Raw genomic sequence first — 16,732 nt, 5'->3', positions numbered from 1 at the left:
GGGGGCATGCGTGTCCTATGGACACAACTCTAGTTTTACAAGTCATTCATCTTCCATCTCAAATTTGGGTGGGGAAGTTGTCTGTTACATGGAGGGCGGGGAAGTTGTCTGTTACATGGGTAAGTTAGTATATGTACTGGCAAGGATTCTGGGAACACTTAATTGGTGAACTTAACATCATTGCAAAACTGCAACACTGTTGTACAGTAGCATGTTTTATACCAAACAACTGCAACACTGATGTACAGTAGCATGTTTTATACCAAACAATAACTGCAACACTGACGTACAGTAGCATGTTTTATACCAAACAGTAACTGCAACACTGACGTACAGTAGCATGTTTTATACCAAACAATAACTGCAACACTGACGTACAGTAGCATGTTTTATACCAAACAATAACAGCAAGTCTGACGTACAGTAGCATGTTTTATACCAAACAATAACTGCAACACTGACATACAGTAGCATGTTTTATACCAAACAATAACTGCAACTCTGACGTACAGTAGCATGTTTTATACCAAACAAAAACTGCAACACTGACATACAGTAGCATGTTTTATACCAAACAATAACAGCAACTCTGATGTACAGTAGCATGTTTTATACCAAACAATAACTGCACTTCTGACATACAGTAGCATGTTTTATACCTAACAAAAACTGCAACACTGATGTACAGTAGCATGTTTTATACCAAACATTAATTTTCATTGAACTTGTACTGTGTTGATTTTACAGGTGTAGCCTGATATTAGGTAGAATGAGTTTTTTCAAAGAATGTCAAAGGACCTCGGACATTTTCCTATTCAGATTGCCTATCCGATTAAGGAAAACGAGACATAGGGATAGACTTCTGAAATTGCATAGTTATGATAGTTGAAGACCATTTCTTGATAAATGCGACTTCATTTTACAAGTTTATGAACAAAAAAGAAGACTTTGTAGACATTTCTCATTCTCTTTTCTATTAAAAAATATGAACATAAATCATTTTTACGTTTTAAACATCTTTCCTACCAGTGACGCAACAAAATAGTTCACATGCCTTTGTAAATAATTATTATATACGTATGCTGCAAAAATGGCACTTGATCACGGGTGGGAAAGTGTTTAAAATTGAAAAAAAACTACGTACAGGGTGTCAGCAAATAAATTTTTACATAAATATTTGACACTTATTGCATGTGTTTCCTAAACCTCACATATACATACAGCTTTATTCATTTTTGTAAATATTTCAAGCACAGAAAACACTAAACTAAATAAATAGGGGACATACAAAGTGAAGCTAGAAAGCAGACAGATCCTTATAAGTATATCTTATGAATTTTTCAATCAGATCTGTTACCTCTTGACAGTCTAAGTCCGTCGATTGAGTGTTATCAGGACTGAGACAACTGCATCTGTCATAAGTCAAGAACCAAGCAAGTGGCATCGACATATTACATAATTATGTGTCTTCAACGTAAACATGACAAAGAAATACAGACGAACTTTTATGGGAATAGTGCCACTTAGGTGCATTTTTTTTACCTTTTGTAGGACACAGTTGAAGCGAACCTAGAATGCATTTTAAGAGCAACATTTTGCGTTTATTCGATCCTGCATCCTATACCCTAACAAAAACTACACCAGACACCATCTCATTAACTAACCTAATTGCTTCCAGAACTTACACTGACACCCATAGAACTAATACTGACTCGCCCATAACTAACATTGACACCCCCAGAATTAACATCAATTCGCTCACACGTCTGAAACTTATTTCGAAGCCAACCGAAATACTAGTAAGGACCTGAAAGAACAGACACCCCAAGAATATCTATATAAATGTTGATACTAGCTAGTGAAGTTCCACTGATATAAAATGCTAAAAGTAAGGCATCCCTGAACCCACAGTGGAATAGGCAGTCTCCTGCACCCCTCCGTTTCAACTGAAAAACGCCAACTACGCCAATGTATGGCCAGCTACACCACTGCATGTATTCAATAATAATCCTCCACATAATGCCCGGTCAGTATTGTACTAATAAACTTTGATAATGTGGCAGTTGACCTCAATACAATCGACACTGTTTATTTTCCAGTACAGGTAAATCCAATAACTGCTTTACAATAGATCTATGACGGATTATCTTTGAACACCGCTGGACTTATTGGACTCAACTGCCGCATTATCAAAGCTTATTAGTACATGTGTATAAATACAGTACAGCAATACAGTCTAACCTGTCTTAAGCAGCCAGCCAAGGGAAGCAGACAATTTGGCCGCTTAAGCCAGGTGACCGCTGATCGGAGGTGCAGCCAGTATATGTATTTTTCAGACTTCTGACCAGTCTATAGCCTTTAGGCCCATTTCTTTTTGGGTTTTCTATTATTATTTTACCAGGATACAATGACGTGCATTTGCCTTCGCAATACGAATGGTATTCTTAGCAATCTAAAACTCCGGCGTGGTTTTTTTACTACAAAAATTGTTACAGACAATTTCCCAACTTCAAAACAAGTTTGTTTACAATTTTCGCCATTTTGGTAAGGGAAGCTACTCTCGGCGCTTATTGTCTACGTTAAATCTAAGATTGCCGTTACGTTCCGTAAAAGATAAGAGTGGTTTATATTTTTTTTTTCAAACACAATTAATTTCGTATACATTTAATAGTATTTTGATGACAAAAGTATAAAAAATCACAAATATTATGCTACTAATTAGTTATCGAGTATTATCTTTAACCGAGGTCAAACTGTGAACAACAAATTTGACACGAGGTGACACGTTAATTGCCGATAATTACTGGCCATTTGATCATAACAAAAGGGGATTACACATTTGGTTATCAGTTTTAATTGAGAAGCTCATGTCATTTTGTCGTTCTTGTGGTGAAGTCACGCGAAACTTAGCAACCACGTGCTTCTCAAAATCGGGTATCTTCGGCGATTATTGCCTAAAAATAATTGGATCTGGAAGAAAAATGGCCGCTGAAAGGGGTCAAATACGGCGGTCGGGAGGCAATTTCGGTGGCCGCTGGCCGCGGACGGCAGGTGGCCGCTGAATAAAGTGATAAAATAGAGGAAAATCCGTCGGGGGCGTCATAAAATGGCCGCTGAATGGAGGTGACCGCTGATCGGAGGTGACCGTTAGTACAGGTTAGACTGTAGATGTATAGAAAACAAACAACAGGATATGATCAATGCATCAGTGTTATCATGGGCACTCGGGTGGAAATAACTGAAGTACAGTTAGGGACCAAATGTTTTGTTCCACTTTTATTTTTTCCGTTTCGTTTATTTTGAAAAATGTCAATAAAACTGATAATCTGTATGGTATCAGTTTATTTATTGTGTTAAAATATTTCATAGTAGACATACCTTAAATACCAATGCTTATTTTAACTAAAAATACACATTTTAAATTTTTAAAAAATATGACCCTTAGTTACAAACTGTTCGAATTTCAAGAAAACGAATATAAAATAAAACTATTTTTTGTGACAGTTTGATAGGAATATAACTTATTTATCAGTATTTGAAGCTGTTATATAAAACTATCAGCTACTGCAGTCAAGAAATAGCACTGAACTTAAGGCAAAATCCCTAGCATAATGTCCGATGTACTTGTGAAATTATACATCTTAAAGCTCTGATCTTTTTATATCTTATATCTACAGCAAAATGGTTATCTTATATTTTTATCACAATACAGACCAGCTTGATTCTCTTAAAAATTGCAATATACTTAAAAATTTTATGAAAAATAGAGATATATTAAAAGAGTAACATTTTTTATTATAAGAAATTAAAAACTTTACCTTAAAAGTTTCATACAGCCAGTGTTTTTTTTTTTTAGGTGTATAGTTTGTATATATGAAAACACCTGTCTATGGCAGATAACAGAAGTTTGTCATTGGCAAAAATGGTTTATCTCTCTTCAAAATGCCTTTCAGTTGGTTCAATACAGCTAAAAACAGGGTAAATTTCAACTTCAAATGATCCTATACCACTATCTTTTCACTAAAATGGCAAAACTAAAAGAATTTTAGGTCAACTTGAGATTCTTTCTTTACCTTTGAACGTTTTGTACAAAGTAAACTTTTTGCATACCTTGTGGCATTTCATTATGAGATCCTCCGTGGCTAAGTATTTAGGATTGCTTCGAATGTCCTGCCCCTCACCCCTATGCAGTCAGCTGGTACCACACTACTCTGACTGTGCAGTCAACTTGTACCACACTGATGTGACTGTGCAGTCACCTGGTACCACACTGTTGTGACTGCGCAGTCACCTGGTACCACACTGATGTTTCTGTGCAGTCACCAGGTACCATGTTGCTAAGACTGTGCAGTCACCTGGTACCATGCTGCTAAGACTGTGCAGTCAGCTGGTACTACACTGCAGTGACTGTGCAGTCAGCTGGTACTATACTGCTGTGACTTTGCAGTCAGCTGATACCACACTGCTGTGACTGTGCAGTCAGCTGGTACCACTCTGCTGCAACTGTGCAAGTCAACTTGTACCACACTGCTGAGACTGTTCAGTCATCTAGTACTAACTGCTGTGACTGTACAGTCAACTTATACCACACTGCTGTGACTGTTCAGTCAACTTGTACCACACTGCTGTGACTATGCAGTCAACTGGTGCCACACTGCTGTGTCTGTGCAGTCAACTGATGCCAACCTGCTGTGACTGTGGAGTCAGCTGGTACCACACTGCTGTGACTGTTCAGTCAACTTGTACCACACTGCTGTGACTATGCAGTCAACTGGTGCCACACTGCTGTGTCTGTGCAGTCAACTGATGCCAACCTGCTGTGACTGTGGAGTCAGCTGGTACCACATTGCTGTGACTGTGCAGTCAAGAAGTGCCACACTGCTCTGAATGTGCAGTCAGCTGGTACCTCACTGCTTGGATTGTGCAGTCACCTGGTACCACACTGCTATGACTGTGCAGCGAACTGGTGTCACACCGCTTTATTCAGTAAAATGGTGACAAACTGCTACAAGGTTGGCTGGCTGGCATTAATTTTCTACAAGCCAGCTATAGCTTCTTCACATATAAACATTCTACAAGTGGGCTTTCCACCCCATACAGGTCAGGTGCAAGTGATTCAAGGCCTTAGAGGTCCCCTTAATTCAAGTGTAAATTCAGCCAAAATTCAAACAAACCTTTTACTAAGCCAACATACATTGTTACATAAACAGAAAATTCAATGAAGAAATCAAATGTTCATTTTGAAATAAAACTTTGTGGAAACATATGGTACTTTTAAATATTTTTGTGTGTGTGTGTGAAACACTTCCTATAAATATTTTTTTAAAAATTCCAGTATTATTTAAGCGTAATACAACAAAAGAAAAATTTATCTATTAAAAATCAAATGCTACATACAATTCATTTTCATTATATATATTCATTTTTTTTAAAAAGTAGTCCAGAATCTGTACATCAAAATTCTTTACATATATACCTTCATCACTGACTGCACTTCATAATCCTTGTTCTCAGTATCATAAAATATCATTATACAAGTGTTTTATGTTCATTTTATTACTTTATCATGGCCGTCTACTGCTACCATACCTCATTATAATGACATAACGGAAATTAAATTTCATGAAAAGCTATTTTTGAAGACAAGGTGTGCAAGGCTTTCCCGAAAAAAAAATGTAATTTGCATGATATGCATTTCTAACTTCAAAGATTTTTTTCGAAAATACGACAACATTTAGCTTCCTGTTAAAACAGGGAATAACACCTTTAGTTTCTTGTGCTTCTCTAACCTTACCTTTTTTGGTTAAAACAATATCTGATAAGCTTAACAAGTTAATAGAGCATGTTTAAGAGTAAAAAGCCGAGGCCAAGGAAAACAAGTACCGAATGAATTTAAATAAACATTTTTACATTTCCTGAAATTCTAAAGTGTTTTTGACTAATTCACACCCGAAACTCATTTAGACCTAGCACACCAAACCTAGACTTCCCTACCTCATACCGACCCAGACTCATCCCAAAGACTTGACCTCATCCTGACACAGACTGGCCATTTCTAAAAGCTTTACCTGATTATCCTTGTACCGCAGCAGAATGTAGAATGAGTATAGTGTGGGTTATGATATATCTACGTACTGTATTTATAAATGTAACCGATTCTCATTTTCCCCCGATATTACAATGGTTTCGCCAATGATTAATTATAATAATGCGCTTATACTGTAACTGATTGTATCAGAAAACCAAGTGCATATATGGCTTAAACTGCGCATGCACTTTGCGTGGGTGCAATCTAATAAAGTTTGTAAAAGGGGAAATACCATAAATATCGGCTGATAAGTAGTCAAATGAAGACTACTATCTATAATTAGTATGGATTTTTTCCTTTATTCTAAAAATAAACACTTTCGCTTTATTTACATCAAAATACACTGACTTGTCAAAGTGCTGAAAGGCTTTTGTTATATATTGTGGCAGTCCAATGGGTTCTGTATAATATTATAATTATAATTAAACACATTACATTACCAATAACTTGAACTTTCAATTCAAGAAACTTTCAGATCTGAATCACTACATTCTAGCAACAAGAGCTGTCTGAATACAGTGCGCTCCACTATTTGAAGCCAGCTTCCACCTAATACCTGGCAGCTTACAAACAAAAGTATAACCAAAATTTTCTGAGTAGAAAAAGGGGCCATAACTTTACTAACATGTAAGCCAGAGTCATCCTATGATGTCTAAGATGAGTGGAGAATCTGAAAACATTTGGACAAGTAATTCCTGAGAAATATGCTTACATGCAACAGTCACAAATTTTTCTATGTTAAAAAAAGGGGCATAATTTTGATAAAATAAAAGCTAGAGTTACATTACTTACCATATGAGGTCATCTCATGATGCCGAGGACAATGTGCCAAGTTTTAAAGCATTTCTGAGAAACCCGTTTACATACAAAATTTTAACCTGAAATCCTAAGTAACCAAGAGGACCATGATTGTCCTGAATCGCTCAACTGTCCCCACATGACCCAGTTTTGAACTAAGTATGACGTCGTTTTTTCTTTATTTGACATAGTGACCTAGTTTTTGAGCTCATGTGACCCAGTTTTGAACTTGACCTAGATATCATCAAGATAAAAATTCTGACCAATTTTCATGAAGATCTATTGAAAAATATGGCCTCTAGAGAGGTCACAAAGTTTTTCTATTATTTGACCTAATGACCTAGTTTTTGAAGGCACATGACCCAGTTCTGAACCCGACCTATATATCATCAAGGTGAACATTGTCACCAATTTTCATGAAGATCTCATGAAAAATATGGCCTCTAGAGAGGTCACAAGGTTTTTCTACCTATACCTACTGACCTAGTTTTTGACCACACTTGACCCAGTTTTGAACTTTACCTAAGATACCATCAAGGTGAACATTCAGACCAATTTTCATGAAGATCCATTGAAAAGTATGGCCTCTAGACAGGTCAAAAAGTTTTTCTATTTTTAGACCTACTAACCTAGTTTTTGATCGCAATTGACCCAGTTTCAAACTTGACCTAGATATCATCAAGATGAACATTCAGACCAACTTTCATACAGATCCCATCAAAAATATGGCCTCTAATCAGGTCACAAGGTTTTTTTATTATTTGACCTACTGACCTAGTTATTGAAGGTACGTGATCCAGTTTCAAACCTGACCTAGATATCATCAAGTTGAACATTCTGACCAATTTTCATGAAGATCCATTCAAAGGTATGGCCTCTAGAGAGGTCACAAGGTTTTTCTATTTTTAGACCTACTGACCTAGTTTTTGATTGCAGTTGACCCAGTTTTGAACTTGACCTAGATATCATCAAGATGAACATTCTGACCAACTTTCATACAGATCCAATGAAAAATATGGCCTCTAGAGGGGTCACAAGGTTTTTTTATTATTTGACCTACTGACCTAGTTTTTGAAGGCACGTGACCCAGTTTCAAACTTGAACTAGATATCATCAAGGTGAGCATTCTGACTAACTTTCATGAAGATCCATTGAAAAGTATGGCCTCTAGAGAGGTCACAAGGTTTTTCTATTTTAAGATCTACTGACCTAGTTTTTGAACGCACCTGACCCAGTTTTGAACTTGACCTAGATATCATCAAGATGAACATTCTGACCAACTTTAATAAAGATCCCATGAAAAATGTGACCTCTAGAGTCGTCACAAGCAAAAGTTTACGGAGGGACGCTACGCGATCACAAAAGCTCACCTTTCACTTTGTGACATGTGAGCTAACAAGGGTAAAATTTTGAAAAATAAACTCTAGAGTTATGTAACTTGTCCTGGGAGGTCATTTAATGATGCTGAAGATATGTGTGATGCTTGAAAGCATTTGGCCCAGTAGTTTCTGAGAAACATGCAAACCTTTAACCTAAAATTTTAATGAAATATAACCTTATTATGGGAGCCATATTAAATTCCTATGGCAGTTTTGTAGACAGCTAGGACAAACAAGTGCGGACCAACTGAATGACAGGCAGACAGAAAAGTGCAATCCTATAGTCCCTAAACCTACTCTCATAGACCAATAGCCAGAGTGATAATAGCCTTTCAAACAATCACTTATACATGAAAACTACACATCATTCTGCATTTCATAAATGTGTCTGGTACATTTACAGTTTTGCACTATTGGCCAATCTGAAAACACTCAGCATTCTCCCAGAAATGTCTCCCATATGTGTCTGTTACATTACAAATAAAACTATACTCTGTGCCTAAACTTACTTCCCAACTGTTGTTTTACTGACCAACATCTGATTCAAGTTAAAACAATGAACAATAAACCAATTTAAACTATTTCCTGTCATTTTTGATGTTTGTTTCACAGAATGAGATAATTCTCAGACATTACATATTGATTTTCATGCGAGACATGAATTCATGACTAAAAATACTTTATTTCTAGCCAACACATGCATGCCACAAGAGACCCTTAACCTGATCTATTGCTATTAACAATTAAAGCGTAACATTGTCAGATTTCATGACATTTAAAATGCCAAGTCTCCAGCCAGTCCTTTCAGCAATTATACAGCATGAATGTGACTCCCACACGTTTAATGACGACACTGCAGAGTAATCTTCAGGATTCATTGATCAACCTTAGGCAACAGGAGAAAACTGTTCCACCGACACTGAGAGGCGGCGACTAAGATTTATTGGAAATGCATTCTATTTTATCGCCTACAAAGTAATTCCGATTTACATCCAAAAATATCTCATTCATATATTGAACAGGTAACGAGATTTCAAAAATAGATTTAATTTCTCCTGCAGCAGCTGAGACCTGCTCTATGAATAATTTTTTCTGCCTGTCTCAAAACTATATTGCAAGACAAGATTCTTTTAAGTCTTCATTTGCAAGAAGGAAGTCACATGCATGTTCATGCATCCAATTCGTGCAAACAGCTTGAAACTGTTTGGGAGGCCATAAATAATATAGAGTTATTGAATGACTTGCCGGTCAACGGTCAAAACTATCTGTCCATGGTCCAAATCAAGGAGAGCACAGATTAACGGATCGCGGAGTTGTGAGTTTGATCCCAAGACAATACTTACTTAATACATGGCATGAGAACTTAACAGATTTACTCCAGAACTCAGTTATCATCTGGTTTTTCCAAGATTCATGCACGCGCTGTGGGTACAATCAAACCATTCTATAAATAGATTGCGCTATGTAGCATTGAAATATGTCAAAATATTAAAGCCATACACAAACACAAATTAAACCTTATTTTATAAATCCAATACATAATGACGTTAACATATCTGTCTTTAGTAAAAAGTATCAGTTTGGCTTGTCAATTCAAAGAAATATTTGATGTATTAAAGGTTAAACTTTAATAGTTTATATAACAAATCAGCGATATTTGTACCTACAGTGATTTGGGAAAACCCAATTCCGGATGATGCTATTCTAAGACTTTTTTATGGTGAATTTAGTCCAGAAAACATGTGCTGAATAATTCAAGGGAGGATGGACTGAATATTTATATAAGCAGTCATGTAACAATGACTGACAATTATTGTTAATTGATATATAGTCAGCCCCTTATTTCTGATAAGGCCTAAAAAAAAAAAGTACTGTTTCTGGTCCCCAGACCGACCGTAATACTAAAGACGTAGACCAAATATTTTTCAGCCCCAAAAGATCAATCTACGAAAAAAAACATGGCGCCACAGATTTTGACCTGCGAAAATTGAGAAAAACTTGTATCAGACCCGCACAAAAAATGCCCCGTGCGTCGGCTATGCCCGCGGAAATTTTCTTTGATGCATCTGAAGTTTGAAAGTTCTGCCCCTTGTAAATCAAAATCCTGGTGATTTTCAATATTGTTTGCCGCCACAAACGGAAGTATGGCAGTAGGCTATATTAATTAGCTGCTGAGAGATGTCTGTCACGCCATGTGCCAACACTCGTGTTTGTATTTAGTACAATAATGTCCGTCATTATCAAAGGCGTTGATTGATCAATGTGTACATCTTTTCGAAAACAATACAGATTGTACCAAACTTATAGATTACCTGTTTACAGATCGGGCTCTGAATGAAAAGTGAGAGTATGTATAAGGCACGAAACAACACTAAATCTGGCCGCTAACTGAGCGATTTGTTTACTCGCTGAAAATCCCAGCGAAAAACAAGTACTGTTACTTACTTAAATTATTTGTTGAAATTATCACTCAACATAATATGCTGAATGTGTGCCTTTATCCCTGGTGACAACCACTGACTGTAATTTTTTAATCAGCCAGTTAACGTACATAACTTAGTAACATGCAAATTAGCACTTGATTGTCATTGTCGCAATTTCTTTAATCCATTAGTAGGGGTGACTATTGTGGCCAATTTTGACTATTGCAATACCATTGATATTGCTGAAAAACTATTGCGATACTATTCTATTGCAGGTTACTATTGGGATACTATTGCAATAGTTATCGGCCACCATGTTTTATACAGTAAAACTACCAACTGGCATTTATTACACAGTGTAAGACACGGCACTGTTTATAATTGCTGTTAATACACATTGAGATGTTTGTATAACTGAAATGGACAGAAATAAATCTAACATTAAATATTTTTAACATTTTTCTATTTCTTGCCTTCCTTGGCTTTGAAACAATAAGTAAAACAATAAACCTATGCAAGGTATACTCAAACAAATCAGTCATTTTGTTGTGAATGTCAATGTGTTTAATAACCCAAAACATCTAAAAAGACGAAAATTGACGGATCGGACCTAGATGTACCAGCACTAGAATTTAAATGAAGGGCCCTACCGAACCATTTGCTATATCATACAAGTAGCCTACTTTGTCCATGTCCATAGTACTTTTTCTCATTTAAGATTAACAGGTTATTTAGATATATTTAATCAAAGATTCTAAGAAACTAAATTTATTAATTATCTCCCAGACTTCTCAGTCCTTTAAGGTAGTTTAATTCCGTGAGGGTAATTATTGCACTGGAGACGTAAACATTTTCCGAGGCGCAAATGAAAGCTGGCTCTGTTTCTTGATTTATAAATTATTAATTATTTCTGGATTTACTAAAATTTCAAAACTATCGAAACTATCGATTGTTGAAGGAACTATCGGCGATTGTTATTGGATCGTGGCTTTTCTATCGATGCATACTATCGGGACACTCAGTATCACAATGCATCGATATTTCGATGTATCGTTACACCCCTATCCATTAGACAGTCAAAAGTCGCACATCAGCGATTGAACATGTGTGCATCAAACAAACAGTCACAATTCCTTTAATCCGTAAGATAATTGGGTTTCATGCACACACACACACACACTATAAACAACGAGTTTCGTCACATTTTTTAATTACACTCTTATTGATAAACACTGCAGAAGCCTTACACATTAGAATTTTTTTTGACAGTCTAGTGGGCGGAGTGAACGCTTCAGGCACAAGTTGAGACAACATTGTGTATTCGCTTTGTTGTTGGTTTGAAATTTTGCGGGTGAAGTTGATTTTGAAGCAAAGTCGGAATCAAGTGACAAGTGACAATGACCTTTGACCTACTGACCTCAAAATCAATAGGGGTCATCTGCTGGTCATGATAAACCTCCATATCAAGTTTCGTGATCCTAGGCCCTAGCATTCTCAATTTATCGTCCGGAAACATTTTAACTGTTCCAGGTCACTGTGACCTTGACCCTTGACCTACTGACCTCAAAATCAATAGGGGTCATCTGCTGGTCATGATCAACCTCCCTATTACGTTTCTAGATCCTAAGCCCAAGTGTTCTTAAGTTATCGTCTGGAAACGGATTTACTGTTCCAGGCCCATTTGTCCTTGACCTTTGGCCTACTGACCTCAAAATCAATAGGGGTCATCTGCTGGTCATGATAAACCTCCCTATCAACTTTCATGATCCTAGGCCAAAGCGTTCTTGAGTTATCATCCGGAAACTGTTAAACTGTTCAGGGTCACTGTGACCTTGACCTTTGACCTACTGATCTCAAAATCAATAGGAGTCATCTGCTGGTTATGACCAACCATCCTATGGACTTTCATGATCCTAAGCCCAAGCGTTCTTGAGTTATCATCCGGAAACGGAATGGTCTATATACCGACTGACCGACCGACATATTCAAAACAATATACCCCTCCTTCTTTGAAGGGGGGCATAATAAAGTTGCGACGGTCTATATTAAGATTGATTGTAATGTTTTTGGTATCATTTTGAAGCTAAAACACTGAATTAGTTAAATATGTACATGAATATAGAAACTACTGAGCAGACAGATTTCTAACAGAATTGGCTGAGCTGAACTTTGGGCAATCATAACAGGATCATTTTATATACTACGAGCTAATCAAACCCACAGGCATGAAATAATCAAATAAATGTGACAAGTAAGGGAAGTTATTGTTTATCCTGTATTTCTTCATACTCCATAGCAAGTGACATGTACAAGTGGTTTACTGCAGAAAAAAAAAGTATCCCGACCTATTTTTTTTTTACCCCGTGACAGGAAACAAGACTTTTTTTTGGCCTAAAGCCAATCATTTCTGTATGGTGTCAAAGTGAATTAAAATGACTTTCTGAACACTGTTTTCTTTCTTCTTAGGTACCAAGGAGTTCACTCAATACATGATTAAAACAGAGCTGCTAGTGGATGTGAGGGGTGCTGCAGATTTCATAGCAGACTCAATCAAACTCGAGTCTAGCTAGTATTACTTTATCTTGCTTGAGTCTGCTATTATTTTATCGTTCTATGCATTTCTCAGCCTAAGTAAGTTCTCTCAGCCTTAGTGAGTAAATTTCTCTCAACCTTTGTAACTTCCTCTCAGCCTTAGTAAGTTTCTCTCAACCTTAGTGATTAAGTTTCTCCCTCAGCCTTTGTAACGTCCTCTCAGCCTTTGTAACGTCCTCTCAGCCTTTGTAACGTCCTCTCAGCCTTAGTAAGTTTCTCTCAACCTTAGTGATTAAGTTTCTCCCTCAGCCTTGGTAACGTCCTCTCAGCCTTTGTAACGTCCTCTCAGCCTTTGTAACGTCCTCTCAGCCTTTGTAAGTTTCTCTCAACCTTAGTGATTAAGTTTCTCTCTCAGCCTTTGTAACGTCCTCTCAGCCTTTGTAACGTCCTCTCAGCCTTTGTAAGTTTCTCTCAACCTTAGTGATTAAGTTTCTCTGTCAGCCTTTGTAACGTCCTCTCAGCCTTAGTAAGTTTCTCTCAACCTTCATGTGTAAGAAACCCTTAACCTTAGTATGTTTTTCTCAACCTTAGTGATTAAGTTTTTCTCTCAGCCTTTGTAACTTCCACTCAGCCTTATTAGAGATTTTCAGCTTACTTCGACGCGTACTGCGGACTGGGTACTTACTATAGGGGTTTTCTTGAATTGTATATGAGGAAATTATGTGTAAATGAACAATGGCATACTTAGCATCTGGTTCTAATGCCTTAATACTGTTTCCATTTAAAATATCTGAAAAAAAAGACAGTAATAAGATTTATCAATATCCATTTTACTGTATATAAATTACCGATATATTTTGTCTTACAAGCATTCTTAACAGCATGGGCGCATTTTTAGATTTTTTTTTACCCTTTTACCTTTTATATCGCCCTTTGATTAATGTATCAATTCAAATCTTTCGACTACTGTATTTATGAACAAGGAGCTAGAGGATATGTATCGCAAACTTGTTCTTTTCTATTTGAAGTGCTGCAACTTATTGATATGCTTGCTGCCAATTTCGTGAGGTTCTAGCCAATATTCGTTAGCAGTGAAAACGGCTGCTGAGTCAACGATCAACATACCCTATTATCCAGGATTTGAACCAATGACCTCCTGGTGAGGAGACAGACACTCTTCCCCTGTGCCGCAAGAGGTTCACCTATTTTAGATCAGGCAACAAAGTTTCATTATCAAACCCAGCTGAGACTCAAAATGTTTTGAAAACAGATGTCCAGGAATTGAAATTGAATCTTCATGCGCAGATCCAGAGGGGGGGACGGGGGATCCGGACCCCGCTGGAAAATCAATAAAAAAAAAACGAAAAGAAAAGAAGAAGGAAAGAAAATGGTTTTTCAAAAAGGCAACATTAGGACTGCATTCAAAGTGTATGTGGCTGCTGCTACATACGACCTTGACGTAATTCATATTTATGTTAGACCTATCTCAAAGAAACAAAGAATTTTACCTTTTAGAAAACTTAATTTTATCATTTTTTCCAAAATTTAACAGGTGAGCTCATAAAAATATGAACATAAGGGGTATATTGTATATAAAACTGCAGTGGAAAAGGTGTTCTTAAATGCTCCTAAAATGCCCCAGAATGCAGGAAATGAAGCACTGAATTTCAAAATTCTGCAGGGGGGCATGCCCCAGGACCCCCCTAGTTGGTCACCTACTTTTCTAATTCAGCCTGTTCAACAAAATATTTTTGGCAACCCTGTACTTGTAAACGGTTAACATCCACAAATACACACACGTAAAATATTTAGTGTATAGAGACACATGTTTGTCATAGTGAGGGTGTGGTTGGACCCCCTCTGAGAAAATTGGCTAGATCCGCGCATGAATCCTGGCGTGACCTCAGTCATCGAGATCGTGATTATTTTTCAAAATCTGATATCACATTATGTTAATACGAAGTGGTTATAAATGACCGCCTCGGTAGCCTAGTGGTAGAGCGTCTGCTTCGAGTGCGGGAGGTCGTGGGTTCGATCCCCGGCCGCGTCATACCAAAGACATAAAAAATGGTACTAGTAGCTTCCTCGCTTGGCGATCAGCATTGAGAGGATAGTGCTAGGACTGGTCAGTCCGGTGTCAGTATAATGTGACTGGGTGGGGTATCATGCCATGTGTCTACGGCATGATATTCCAGTGAGGCAGCACTATAAAGTTGGGCATTGTGCTCACTGCTACAAGTAGACACCGTCATTTATATGACTGAAAAATTGTTGAAAAAGACGTTAAACCCGAACACACACATACGAAGTAGTTATTCTTTTTTCATTTTTTCGAATATCATGATAAATAACTAATTCAGGATGTTGTCGCTAAATTATGGTAATGTCTCGGATCTCATTTCGACGGGGATGTAAGATACATGTATGAGAAATCCAGGTATGTTTAGACAAAGTGTTGAACTAAATCATTCAAAATATTTTTATTAAAACTTCTATTTTTTTCTACAATTATCAAAACTTATGAAAACAATGACTTTTTCCATACAGAAGTCTACCACAACACAGTATTTATACTGCAACAAAAATTAAACAGAAGTTCATTTTATTCACAATGTTTAATTATTTTTTTCACACTAATATTCTGTACTGCTTTTTTTCTCATCTTCTGACTAGGAAAAACACGTCTAGGAATCGTATGGAGGGACACAAACTTAAACCAAATTGTTTTAAAGGAATCGCCATTATCTTCAAATCCATGTTTCAAGTTGTACTTTTTTAATGCATGAACATATTAAGGTGAAGTATTATGGTAGTACCATGGGTTCGAAACTTCTCATGTTGTGTCGTTCGAGACGCGAAGATAGGTAACGCCAGAAATGTCTCAATATAAAAATAAAATAAAAATAAAAATAAAAGGCAAGTAAAAATACGACAGAGTATTTAGCCGAATCTAGAGGCATCTTACTTGTAGACATTTATGGAGCCGAATCGTTAAAATATATCGAGAGCTAAATAAACAGTAGAATATGACACCTGAAAATTTCAAATGTATATGTATTGTATTAGAAGATAATTATAACACAATACACTAATCTCTACAATGAAGGCAAAAGTTACTACACATAGGTAAAAGAAACATAATTATATACCATAGGTATGTTTACTTTTTTGCGAACCTTTAAATATTTTGAGAAAACCCCTACTCTAAGTACACAGTCTGCTGTCCGCAGTCCGCGTCGGAGTAAGTAGTAAGTTTCTCTCAACCTTAGTGCAGTGTCAGTAACCTTTCTCTAACTGTAGTGAGTAACATGTGAAGATTACCAAAATTTAATACAACAAGGTGTCTTCATCAGAATTATACAGCATAACTGAATCAAAATTTATGACCCTCAAAATGATGACAAGGGAGACAAACTGCTATATCATATGAAAAACTTCTGAATTAACCCTAACAGCCTGCTAAATTTCTGAAATGGACTGGTCTATCATTCAATTTGGGCAGTACCACTTAT

General features: G+C 36.7%; 1 protein-coding gene across 5 annotated transcripts in view; it reads right to left on the bottom strand.

The window, feature by feature from the left end:
• The window catches only part of LOC123553895 (fibronectin type-III domain-containing protein 3A-like), a 197,439-nt gene that overhangs the window by 158,035 nt on the left and 22,672 nt on the right, over window positions 1-16,732 (bottom strand). The window contains exon 1 of one of the 5 annotated variants that reach the window (XM_053548682.1): window positions 6,069-6,167. The exons of 2 other annotated variants lie outside the window; for them this stretch is intronic. The gene's annotated coding sequence lies outside the window, so the exon portion shown is untranslated. Of the gene's footprint in view, window positions 1-5,476; window positions 5,570-6,068; window positions 6,168-16,732 lie in introns of those variants that run through there. 2 more of the 5 variants (XM_053548681.1, XM_053548684.1) reach the window with 2 other exon arrangements.

Source organism: Mercenaria mercenaria, chromosome 7, assembly GCF_021730395.1.
Source record: "Mercenaria mercenaria strain notata chromosome 7, MADL_Memer_1, whole genome shotgun sequence".
NCBI classification, from domain to species: Eukaryota; Metazoa; Mollusca; class Bivalvia; order Venerida; family Veneridae; genus Mercenaria; species Mercenaria mercenaria.
This window is presented reverse-complemented; position numbering and strand designations above follow the sequence as displayed.